Source organism: Pinus tabuliformis, chromosome 8 (assembly GCF_031772625.1).
Source record: "Pinus tabuliformis cultivar Carrire ecotype Pingquan chromosome 8, CPIR1, whole genome shotgun sequence".
Taxonomy (NCBI): Eukaryota; Viridiplantae; Streptophyta; class Pinopsida; order Pinales; family Pinaceae; genus Pinus; species Pinus tabuliformis.
The window spans coordinates 1,215,972,523-1,215,985,695 of NC_142294.1; positions in this window are offsets into that span (position 1 = coordinate 1,215,972,523).

The window sequence follows — 13,173 nt, forward strand, 5'->3', positions numbered from 1 at the left end:
TATATGAGTTTTAAGCAGAACAACTCCACACATACCCTCCGTGGACTACAGGCGGGAGCCCCCTCTATCATCAGCTCGCATAGGATGGAAAAATTGTTAAAAAAGGGCCATCATGGAGTGGTAGCTCAATTTAATGCCATCCAGGTAGTAGACACCATGTCTCCGCCAATTCATCCTGAGATGCAATAGATTTTAAATAAACATCAGACGGTCTTTGACAAGCCTCATGAGCTTCCACCCTCGCAAGGGGAACATGATCATAGCATCACATTGGTTCCAGGGGCCCAACCCCCAAATGTGCACCCATACAGATATCCGTTCACCCAAAAGAATGAAATAGAAAAAATCATCAAGGAATTGTTGGAAGCAGGTGTCATTCGTCCCAACATTAGTCCTTATTCATCTCCAGTAGTCATGGTCCTCAAGAAATATGGGGAGTGGCGGATGTGTCCAGACTTCAGGGCCCTCAATAAGTTAACAGTCAAAGATAAATTTCCCATCCCAGTGGTTGACTATTTGCTGGACGAACTCAATGGGGCTCAATTCTTCACTAAGTTGGATCTTCGCTCAGGCTACCACCGAATTCGCATGAAGGAAGTCGACATTCCCAAGACAGCTTTCAGAACTCATGAAGGCCATTATGAGTTCCTGGTCATGCCATTTGGTCTCTGTAATGCCCCCTCTACTTTTCAGAGCCTTATGAATCACCTCCTCAAACCATATCTCAGAAAATTTGTCCTTGTCTTCTTCGATGACATCCTCATCTATAGTGGCACTTGGGCGGCACATCTTCAGCATGTAGATCTACTCTTGCAACTGCTCCGCACGCATAAATTATTTGTCAAGATGTCTAAGTGTTCGTTTGGCATGGAAGAAGTTGAGTATTTGGGCCACATTGTGGGGCGTGAAGGTGTCAAGGTGGACCCCAAAAAGATCTAGGCAATGCAAGAATGGCCTCAACCTAAGACCTTGAAAAGATTGAGAGGATTTTTGGGTCTCACAGGCTATTATCGTAAATTTGTCCGCAACTATGGCCGCATAGCGAAGCCCCTAATGCAACTCCTAAAGAAAAATTCCTTCTTCTGGAACGAAGAAGCACAACAGGCATTTACCGCTCTCAAAACCGCCATGTGTTCCACTCCTGTCTTAGCACTACCGGACTTCACCAAATCATTTGTCATTGAATCTGATGCTTCGGGAATAGGTATTGGAGCGGTCTTAATGCAGGAAGGGCGACCATTGGCCTTCACCAGCCAACAACTAAGTGGGAGGAATCTGGTCCAATCTACCTACGAGAAGGAAATGATGGCCATCTTACATGCAGTCGAGACCTGGCGACCTTACTTGTTGGGGCGACGTTTCCAAATCCGCACAGATCATCACAGTCTTAAATATTTTTTGGAGAAACGCCTATCTTCCCCACAACAAAATAAATGGTTAGCCAAAATGTTGGGATATGATTATGAGATCATTTACAAGAAAGGGAAAGACAACAGGGTAGCAGATGCATTTTCGCTCCAATTCGAGGAGGAAAGTACTCTGCTCGCAATTTCCCTCCCCATTCCAGACTGGATTGAAGAGGCTCGCAGGGAATGGTTTTCACATCCTGAGCTCTCCCAACTCATTTCTCAATTGCAGGTAGATCCTAATTCCAGCAAGGGCTACTCGTGGCAGAATGATATTCTTCGCTACAAGGACAGAGTCGTAATATCACCAACATCCACCCTCAAAAGTCGCATTTTGGCAGAATTGCACTCATCTCCCATTGCAGGACATTCGGGCTTTCAGAAGACATATGCTCGCACCAGAAGATCATTTTTTTGGGCCGGCATGAAACAGGACATCCTTACTTTCGTAGCAGAATGTGACGTCTGTCAACGCCACAAAGGGGAAACCGTCAACACACCAGGCACATTACAACCATTGCCCATTCCGGCGTCAATTTGGACGGAGGTCTCCATGGATTTCATTACAGGTCTTCCAAAGTCTGGGAACAAGTCAGTCATCATGGTGGTTGTGGACCGACTGTCGAGGTATGCTCATTTCTGCGCCCTACCCCAACCATTCACACCCACTTTGGTTGCTCAAACTTTCATGGATCAGATCTTCAAATTGCATGGCATGCCCACTTCTATTGTGTCCGACCGTGACCCAACCTTCACCAATAATTTTTGGCAGGAGCTCTTCAGAATACAAGGCACTCAACTCAAACTCAACACTTCATATCATCCACAAACAGATGGTCAAACCGAAGCCGTCAACAAATGTCTAGAAACCTACCTTAGGTGTTTCACTTCAGAAAAACAACACCTTTGGGTACAGTGGTTACCTCTAGCGGAATGGTGGTATAACACCAACTATCATGCCACCACCAAAATGACCCCCTATGAAGCAGTCTATGGACAACTTCCGCCTTCCCCTACTTCTTATCTCACAGGGTGCTCCAAAGTACAAGCCGTGGATCAAATCCTACAACACCGCGCAACCATGCTTTCCCATCTGCGCGAGAATCTTCATCAAGCTCAGAACCGTATGAAGCAACAGGCTAACCAACATCGCTCAGAGCGCCAATTTCAAGAAGGGGATCAGGTCTTTTTGAAGCTGCAACCATATAAGCAAACATCACTCAAAGACAAGGGTTGTCAAAAGCTCTCTCCAAAATTCTACGGACCATACCAAGTACTTCAGCACATTGGAGAAGTGGCTTACAAGTTGGCTTTGCCACCTACAGCAAAAATCCACCCAGTTTTCCATGTATCGTGCCTCAAGAAAGTGATTGGGAACAATTGCCGAGTTCAAACCAGTCTACCTGAATTGGACGAAGAAGGGTCAATCTGGCTTCAACCTGAACAGGTTCTAGACACACGAGACAAGCACCTGTACGGCCGCATGCTTAAGGAGGTCCTCGTCAAATGGAAAGACACCTCTCTGGAAGATGCAACTTGGGAACCAGCCACTATTCTTCAGCAGTTTCTGCAGCTTCAGCCTTGAGGACAAGGCTAGTCTTAAGGGGGAGGGCATGTTAGGGTCCCACCCTAACCCCCTTATTTATGTCATGGGATCACGTCATAGTCAAGAGTCAATAAAGCCCATATTAATATTTGTAAGTGGTTAACCCGCAATTAATGACGGGACCACAGTTAGTTGCAAATGGGCGGTAGTGTTAGATAGATGGTAAATGGGCGGTAGTATTAGGTAGATGGTGTTATCACAAAACCAGTACTAGGGACTGCAACCAAGCAAGGTCTCATGTAACTGTTTCAGACCAAACTTTAGATTAGGAATTAGCCTTCCTAATCAGAGAGGGCTCTCTCACAACTCTTAATAAAATCCTTCAAACACTAGATGGCTAACTCTTTATTCACTTATGAAAGCATAACTGGTTGGAAACACATCAAACTAGCTCTCATTGGGCTATGGAGTCTATAATATCAAGTAAACAAGGAAAACACAGTGACCTCATGGAAATCATACAGGCCAATTTTAAATGCGCTTCTATCAGGTTCCAAAGGGAGTTTCAGATTTAGTGAGTTTGCAGTGGAATTGTAATGGTTGTGGTGCGTCTGCCGGGAGGATTATTAGTTCATAAAACACGTTCATGAATTTTCGCAGCGTCTGCTAATAACCTCTGCAGTTTTGGTTGCATAACGAGTTGTTATATGCTGTGGTTCGTGTAATCAATACTGAGCGCAATCATGGAGAACAATTTTGGAGAAAGGGTGTTCTGCTTCTGACTGTCTACAACATGTAAAAATGACTTTGTGAATGCAATCCAGATTAGCAATATTCTCTGTATCGTTATACCATGGCAGAGCTAGAAGACTTGTTTTGTATGGAAGATGAAAATTTTGCTGAATGAGACAGCGTTTTGAAGGATAGGAGGTTTCGAAGCAGAAAGATGTCTGCAAGGCAGTCCACATGGTCTCAAGGAACACATCAAGTTAAGAAAGAGCATGGTGTACTCTCAGTGGCACTTCTCTTCAAAATCCTGTGGGAGAATTATGTTCTTTTGCTCGGTTCTTAGGGATCGATCTTTATTCCTATTACTTCTGAAAGAAATGCGCGCGGCCTCATTTAGAATACTAGCATAATTCAAATGCTCTGTTCAGTTTTGGTTTATAGCTTTTCAAAAAACTCAAAGGATTTCCTTGTATGTCTCAACTAACATTTACTGGTGAGGCAAATATTCAGAGTTACTCAAATGTGTTGCAAATGATGATCTCCAAGAAGTATAGGCGATTTAAGGACTGTGTCAAGATTGTCCAGGATCTAAATTTTACATTGGAGCAGGTTCTGAGGGTATCTCATGAGGAAATAGGAAAGCTCGACTATTGCATAAAGAGGCAATAAAGCCTTATGATCCTGGGGATGGAATGCAAACAAGCATCAATAGTCAACGGGTTAGTCCTTTGAAGAGAAAGAGTCTTTCTCAGGAGGACACTTCTAAATTTGATAATATGGAAGTTCAATTGAAAAAACCATCCGCTCAGAAGGATAGTTTTTGTGAAGGTGCTGGAAAAGATTTGGATTTCTATAAGAAAAACCAAGTTGTGAGAGAAGCATGGTGAGAATTAGGAATGATCATGTGGAGCTGCTATACAGACTTTTCCAAGGTTTTATATTTGAGGAATGCGTATTATTGATATTGTGAAAAGATTTCAGAAATTAAGTTTGGAGGCATTCATCAAGGTTGTTTGAGCCATTTAATTAGCAAGTTTTTGTTTTTCTTGGGTCACAAGTACTTTCAGGAAAACAGATAGCTCTAGTTATAATGCTGCAGTGACAAGCACATCTAGTTGGGGCAGAGTGAAGACCAGAAATGTGAACAGAAGAATGATGGCATTGAATGGAGACAGCCATTGAAGCTTCAAGGATTCTGAATCTTTCAAACAGTAAACACTTTAGTGAATCTTTTGGGAAAGATTTTGTCTTCATTACCAATAATTGGTATACATCTTTTCTTCCTGGTTAATCAAAGACAGCTAAATTTATTGATGGAGATTGTGTTTTCTTTTAATCACACAGCAGTTTCGTAGCGCGCTACGAAACTGCTGTAGGTGATGATTTTAAAAGCGCAGAGCAGCTAGTGTGACACGGTGAGCGGGGGTTTGAGGAAAAGGAACAGATGTCTATCAAAGACCACCTACAGCACATCAGAAACCTGGCATCACTCCATACTTGGGGTTATTAAAGGATTTGGGAGCCGACTGCTATATGTTAGGAGAATGTTGGGAGACAGAAACCATTATAATAGGAGCACACCTTCCGGTCATTTAATGAGCTATCAGCGCTCTTAAACATCCTAAATCACCATCCATTGCACCTGTAGCTCAGCTATATCAGATTAATTGAAGGAGGACAGCTGTTAAAGCATTCAAGAAAGCATCAAGCATACGAGGAGAATGAAATTAGTATTTTATTTTGATTAGGATAGTGTGTAATTATAGTTCAGCATATTTGTAATTAATGCATTAGTGAGTAGCATGTAGGAATAATTAATAGCCACCTTCGAGGCTCCCCTCATGCTGGAGGAGGATGCTCGAGGTGTTTTAGTTTGCTTGCCTATATATGGGCCAAGGTTAGATGTAGAAAGGGTTGGACTGTTAATACAAAAACAGAGTTTTTTAGAGCTTATGTAAAGACTGTTACAGTAATGGCAAACAGGGTTTTTTCTTCCCAAGATTCTCAATGCATCTTTTTGTTCAAATGTGATGGTGGTTTAGTTTCTTAATGTTCTTTTTACAGCCTTGTTATGGCACAATCCCTCAGAATTCATATTATATGCTCTGACTTCCTGTGTGCTTGACAAGCTGTGGGTTTTGGTGAAGCATGTTTGAACATCACTCAGAATTCATTTTTTAATGCTCTGACTTCCTGTATGTTCAGCAGGCTTTGATTTAGGTAAATTATGTTTGAACCTCTGATGATGCAAAGAGCCTTGGCTTCTATGAGATGACTGTGATTTGGTTTATTAACTGTGAGAGACTCCATAGCCCAATGAAGACCAATTTGATGTATGTCCAACCAGCTATATTTTTATAAATGTGTGAAGAGTTAGCCCTCTGTTGTTGTGATTAATTTTCTATCAAAAGCCTGTGAGAGAGCCCTCTCTGATTAGGAAGGCTAATTCCTAGTCTAAAGTCTGGTCTGAAACAGTTACATGAAGCCTTGCTTGGTTGCAGCCCCTAGTACTGGTTTTGTGATAACAGATGGTATTAATAAAACCCACGATATTGGCCCGTGGTATTGCATGTATGAGTCATACATAAAGGGTAGAGACTCCCTGCGAGGAGCATCGTGTCTTGTTTTGTAATCTAGCTCTGCTCTATTGGAGGTTGCCCCCTCGAAGAGGCCTGTGAACATTTCTCTCTGAATAATAAAATCATTGCTATTCTGTGTTCTGGGTATATTTTCTTCGCATATTCTGTGTTCTTGGTATCTTTTCTTCGCAAATTCTATGTTTGGGTATTGCTTTGCAGGTTAAGAGCATAACAAAGCATAACTCACCATATAGGGCCCAAAACATCCAGAATTCTATAGTGAACACATAAAGATGCAAGAAATGGGAAATTCTACACTTGTTTGAGTTACAAGAAGAGATAATGGAATGAAGAGAGGATGGGTGCTATGATTCATATAGAGCAGTTTAAAGATATAATTTCAGCCTGTCATTTAGGCATATGCATTGATAAATCAACACACATGGATATGCAAGGAAGCATGAAATCATTTCTAGCAACTATTATAACATGAATGCAAAGAATAATATGAACATAATGGAATTAAATAGGAGGATAACATACTATAATACTTAGGAGGGGGAATCACCACCATTTCTTTGCTTAGTCTAAAAGATCTGTCTGTGTAAAGTAATACAGTCTGAAATACAAGTCATTCTCTTACATATTTATGAGCCAAATTGGTATCATAGAGTTCAGACCCATCGGGTGAGAAATTCAGGAACCTTTGTATAATGTTGCTTTCCCCTATTTATAAGAAGAGGGGAAGATATTTGGTGACAGTTAAAACAAATATCTTGGCTTGAGCTCTAGCTGTCTGCTAGACTAGCTGTCTCGGCCAGTGTAAGGTTCTTTTGCCCAAAGATTACAATTGGGATCTGCTCCATTTCTTGGAAATAAGAAACTACAGAAAATAATAAGAAACGGGAGGAAAATGGAGGAAGAGGTCCTTTGCGGTTCCTATGAAGGCTTTTGATCAAGCCACGTCTCTGTCATCGTGCTCTTTTATGCCGCTGAGGCTGTTCACTGTCCATTCTCCCTTAAATTCCTTCGGCGCCGACTCTGGATGTGTGCTACAAGAGGGACTTAGCTTGAATGCGCCCATACCTAGATTGAATGCTCCATACTTCCATTCAACACCCCACCTACTGACCCATACATCCTTTAAAGCTCTGCACAATCCTTTTTGGCACTCTGATACACCTGGGGATGCGTTTTATGATGTAACAAGCAGTCTATCGGGTGCACGCATTTAACACAAAAATAAGACGAAACAAGCGAGTTCTGACTTCCCTTTAAGCCCTCATGCTTTCAGCCTATGTCTACGACTTCCTTCATATGACCAGGGGATTGAACCAAGTGCTTAGCCCTTTAGGCGCTAAGTCTTTCAAAAACTGTCTGCGGGGGCCTTTCCTTTATAATACAGAAAGCGTTTCATACTTCTTTTACAATGCTAGCCGATATTCTGGACGTGAAATCCTTATAAAATATAACCCATGACATATCGCATCCAGGAGGATCCCTCGTATATCACAATTGTCATCCAAGAAGGAGTATTGGCAGAGGAATAAGCTTTTACTTCATGCGATCGCCGATCTATAGGGTGACATCATCACTGCCATGTGTCACCTATGAGTGGTGACATGTGTCAACCAAAAATTGCCCTATAGGACCCCTGAAAATGTCAAATTTGAATTCCATGTGTCCTCCGTACTGGCACATCACTTCCATACTGCCACGTCATTGATGATGTCAGCTGCCATGTCATACATATGGGCCAATGGGATGCTCCACGTGGCCCCTTGGAGGAGAGACAAAATGTCCTGCTCGACTTTGGTTTTGCATGCATTTCCTTTGTTAAATGATTTAGGCCTTTCCCCAGAAATTTAACATTGTATCGCAAATTGGCGATATCACAAGGTTCTTAAAGTTAGAACCTCACCACCACACCGATCAATAATATGCAGGATTTACTGTGAGACTGCGAGATAGCGGGATTGCGGGACTGTGGGACTATAGGACTACGGGATCACAATACTGTGGGAGTACGGGATCACGGTATTGCGGGACTACAAGACTGCGGGATCGCAGTACTACGGGAGTGCGGGATCGCGGTACTGCAGGACTTGTGGGATTGCGATATCGCAGGACTATGGGACTGCGATATTGTGGGAATGTGGAATGCGATATGGCTGATATGCGAGATTGCGGGAATGAGGGATTTGTTGTGCCCGGGGCCCTCCAATGTGCTCCTCTCTTTCATTTCAAGAAAACAAAATCCCCATCTTCAAACTGCTCTAACTTCTGATCTAGAAGTCCATTTTTTACTTCTATATATCATTGGAAATATTATCATGAGCACTATGCAATGGAGAGGGTCCGATTTGACCTTGAGAGCTTCAGTGGCTTGGGAAATGGCTTCAAACTTTACTGCTTTTATGCACTCTGGGCAACTGATAACCTTATGAAGCAGTGAGTGACAACAAGATCCATCTGTAGATCTCCTTCAACAGGTGTTTTTAATAAAGAATTTATTTGATTAAGCTCTTTCCATTTGGTTTATTTCATTGGATATTTTTACTACTACTTTATGTTCTCAATTGTCTATACTTTTATTGCAGGTTGTCTAGTTTTATTGCATATCTGAATCACAAGAAACCATCAACTTGTTGTTAGGGTCACTTGTCACCTACTGACTTAAGTGAAGTGTTTTTGGTACACCTTCCAAGAAATTTCACACTAACATAGAATGATAAAATATGATTAAATAAAATGGTCACTTTGAAAAGGAAACCTCCTCTATATATTATGCTTATAAATAAATAATGATGATTCCTAAGACTGAATCTCCATAGTGTGTGTGTGTGTGTGTATTAGATACAAAGTATACAATTGAAAATAATGATCATACCACTAATAACAACATTAAGATACCAATAGTAGAGAAATTTCCCAAGGCCGAAGGACTTGACATGCCTTTCCCATCCAAACAAGTATTTCCTTCAATACTTGGTTATTTTTGGATTCTTCTATAGAAAAAAATTAAATATTCCAAACAACATTTTTGTTGTCAATTATTTCAATTGATTAGGAACTATATAATTACTCATAGCATGTCCTATTGAGTATGTTGGAAGGGTTTTTGATTGACATCAAGCATAGTTAGTGATGTCAAGTTTAGGGGAAGCTTAATGAGCATATATGATGTCACCAATGTCTTGGTTGTATATATGCTAATTAGCTTATGGTGTCATTTGGTTTGTTTGTTAGGTAGCCTATATTTGAAGGCATGTCTTCCTTATTTCCTTAGTTGAAATAAAGAATCTAAGTTTTTTTCATATACCCCCCTTAGATAGCTTTCCAATAATATATGGCACATAACATAACTCTCAAGCAATGAAGAAAATTCATGGTTTGAAGTTTAGATAATGATTCCTTATCGAGCCATTCGAGTGGCCGGTCTAGATGGATGCTAGTTGAAAGGTCGGATGGGTGGATAACCAAATTTATTTGGGCTTCAAGGATCCTAGCCAAGTGGTAGAAAAAGGTGGCATAGATAGGTGGTAGGATAATGATGTGGCCCAGTAAGATGAAGACACATGGCAGTGATGTGAAAAAAAATGACACTTGTCACTTTGTGGTCTTGACACATGGCAGCTGAACTTGGCCTTTTTGGGGGCCAAGTGCCCCTTTTCTGAGTGACACATGGTAGTGACATGGAAAGACACATGAAATAAGGTGATGTGGAAGTGACAAGACATGACATGACTGGTGACAAGGAATCACATGGTATATGAGGTGGTAAAGCCTCAATATTCATACCAAGAAGTTGTTTGGTAAGGATTTCTAGTGTTAATGAATTTTGGAATTTTTTTGTGTTGGCATTCAGAGGAATAAGACCATCTAGACATTCAGTGTAAATGTGTGCCGTCTAACCATCTTGCCTGATAGTTGCACAATGTCGATGCAAAGGAGAGTAGGGGACTGGATCCCAAATCCTTGGATATATCTAGTTGTGTCAACTTCTAGGCATAAACCAACATCCAAACGTCTGCCCATCTAGGAGTGGAGTGAGAGAACATATAAATTGGATTTGAATTCAGCTAAGGTTGAAGGGTCACAATTTTGTTTGGTCCTTTTTCCACCTTGGAATCATTCATCCATCTGGGAATAAAGTAGCATAAGAAAGATAAGAATTGACTGGATGCTAGATTTAGGAAAACTTTCATAACATGAAAATGTCCAATTGCACAAGATATAAAGCTAAGTGCCTTTACGCCTAAGTTGTTGGTCCTTTCCCAAGGTCATATGGTTTGTGGTGGTTAACTCTTGAAGGCCATGACTGCGAAATTTGGTATTCGATGCCAAAACATAATTAAGTGATTAATGGTTGTTTTGAGGAAAAAATCAAGTGTGACCTATAAATGAAAAATCAAAATGATGTGAATATGAAGCGTTCCCATTCAAATTTAAATGCCTATAGTTATTTTTTACTTATACAAGAATATACAATGCAAAGAGATGAGGTGGTGTCAAGCAAAGAGTGAATATGAGAAAATCTGAAATATAGTTGAAGTGTAATTTGATGATTAAAGCCTATGTCTATAGACAAGTTTGAGATCCAAATCAGTTTTGAGTTTGAATAACTACAAATATTAAGCACTAAAATAAAATTTCATAAAATATATTGCATCTATGAGTATATATGAGAGAGAGAAGCCTAAGAGGTTGAGAAATATGAATTGAATAAGAGGAAGATGGGTGGTGGTAGAGAAAGGAGAAATAGATATGAGAATTAAACAATTAGATCAATAATATTTTAATTAAAGGAGCCTTACATGAGCGTGAAAATTAATGAAAGAGGGATATGATAGGTTTAGAAAGTAGGTTCTTATAGATCAGTGGGGGTTGGTGCCTCTAGTACATTGGGTCCTGTAAATTGTAGGATTTGGTGCTTCCATCAAGTTGGTGCTTGAAAGGAAAGGGGGGTTGGATGCTCTTGTAGGTTGGTACCTACATAATTTTATGTAATATTTAGTTGGAGATTTCATTTTACATCATAATAAAAAATAATTTGTGTTTTTATCCCTTATGGGTTTCCACGTAAATGTATTGTGTCAAATATTTTTGTGATTGGTGCACTATTTTCTATTATAGTATTATTAAGTATGTTAAGTTGGCTAAATAATTTTTAAAAGTGTTAAAATACTCATTCACGCCCCCCCTTCTTGATATTTTCCTAGTTTCCAACAATTCATATTAGATTAGGTTCCTTCAACAACAATATAACAAATTGAAGGTAGATAATTTAAGAAATAAATTTTCCTACACTAGTAGGTTATTTTAATCCCAACAAGATTTGTCTAGAGATTTCCTAGATGGTGTGTGTGAATGAATAAGTGGAACAAGGTAAATCAGATAATCCCAAACACTTTAGATTATAGGGAAGAAGGTTGAGAACATACCTCTAAATTATAGATCCTTAACTCTATTTGACATTGCCAGCTCTAGGAAGATCTCCCCAAGATCTTTGCTCCTGGATCTCCTAGATCGTCTGCACAAATAGAAATAAACCAATTTGATCTTCATGCAAAGAAATATTAATGCAAAAAAATACATTGATCATATAACATATCAAAGAAGCATAAGAGATGAATATGGGGAAATCTTCATTACAATTCCTCTTTGATTGAAATGGAGTACATCGATGAGTTCTCCAAGACTTTACCCTTGATCTACTTCCCAACCTCTATTCTCACTAGTGTGAATGCACAATTTTATTGTGGTCACAACTCTGGCAACATTTCGACATAATTTCCTCTCTTCTCACTGTGACTAGTGAAAAACTTCATTTATATATATTTCCTTACGATTGGTTTTCGTTGCACCAAAACACTTTCTTGATCATATCAAGTTTATGATTAAGGTAGACCAAATCAATCAATATTTTAACCAATAATGATTATATTAACCAAAGCTATTAAATTAGACTTAATATAAGCTTATCCAATCATATTCCCCCACTATTTCCCCACTCTTGTGAAGAGAGGGCATTGATGGCCTTCTATTTTGGCCTGCACCACTAGGAAGCGGCTTTGTTGGGCCTTCTGGTTTAGTTCCCACAACTAGGAAGGAGCGTTGATCCCTCAAAACACTTGTTTTTTGATGTTTCACCAATAAAAAATGGATCATATGGCTTAGCAAAGGATGTGCTTGTCTTCTTGACCTTAGGGGTGTTGACCTAGGTTGTCATTGATGTCAAATGGAATTATTCTGGATACTAAAGGATGACATGAAGCCAAGGGGATGCAGAGCAGATTCATGAAGAGACACGAGCAAGGCCATCAGGATAGCCAAGCCATAAGCAAAGAGGAGCTACATAAGGAGGCATATGAAAGCACATAACAGGATATTGGAGCAAGAGAGGCATTCATATATGCAAGGAGGTCTTTGGAGGACACTACCAATCCAGAGGAGCAGATGGAGACAAGAGGAGTAGACAGAGCTACAAGAGGAGCCACACACATATATATAATTAATATATATATATATATATATATATATATATATATATATATATATATATGCGAACAGAGTTAGAGGAGCTGCAAGAGGAGCTAAAGGACGAGCCATTTGCCATATATATATATATGTGTGTGTGTGTGTGTGTGTGGAAACAGAATTAGTGGAACTACAGGAGCAAACTAAGTGAGTAGAACAGAGCCAAAGAAGAGGAGCACACAGAGTTATCGAGGAGGAGACAGAGCCACCAAGAGGAGCAGACAGAGCCAAGAGGAGAAAATGGAGGAGCCACACACACACATATATATATATATATATGCACCAAATAGAGGAACAAACAGAGCCATGGGACGCAACAAACACAGCTGGCGGAGCCATAGAGGAAGCAAACACAACTATCGGGAGTTATCAG